The 467-nt window shown below is 48.6% G+C and overlaps 1 non-coding gene across 1 annotated transcript; it reads left to right on the top strand.

Moving 5' to 3' along the window:
• LOC125590948 lies at window positions 1-108 on the top strand. The gene has a single exon (XR_007326945.1). It is a non-coding gene; the product is annotated as a small nucleolar RNA R71 (small nucleolar RNA).
• Window positions 109-467: the final 359 nt, after the last annotated feature.

Here is a 467-nt window from a genome sequence, read left to right as displayed (position 1 = left end):
AATCCGTGGTGTGGACAGTCTCGCTGGAAGAACTTGAATCTGATCCACGCATCTTTGAAAGACTCTCCAGTCTCCTGCGCGAATGTAGCAATTTTGCTCCTCAAGTCTTCAGCGCGTGCCTCATCAAAGAAGTTTCGCAAGAAAGCATTCTTGATGTCGTCCCAGAATTTTAGAGAACCTGTGGGTAGTTGCTTAAGCCAGTGCATCGCTTCTCCAGTCAGAGTATACTTGAAGAGCTTGCACAATAGGTAGTCCTCAGGGACTCCATCCATACGAATAGTAGCGATAAGATCCTCGAACCTCTCCAGATGGTCCATAGGATGCTCGTGCGGTAACCCAGAGTAGGGCAACTGCGACACGAGTGTGTAGTACTGAGGATTCAGCTCGAAATTCTCCTTCTGAATCTCTGGAAGGCGAATAGCTGATCTGTTGGCGTAGTACTCGTCTGGACGATTGTAGTCAGCCAG

Source organism: Brassica napus, chromosome C7 (assembly GCF_020379485.1).
Source record: "Brassica napus cultivar Da-Ae chromosome C7, Da-Ae, whole genome shotgun sequence".
Classification (NCBI taxonomy): Eukaryota; Viridiplantae; Streptophyta; class Magnoliopsida; order Brassicales; family Brassicaceae; genus Brassica; species Brassica napus.
Note: the sequence above shows the minus strand (reverse complement) of the source record. Positions and strands in the feature narration are given on the sequence as shown.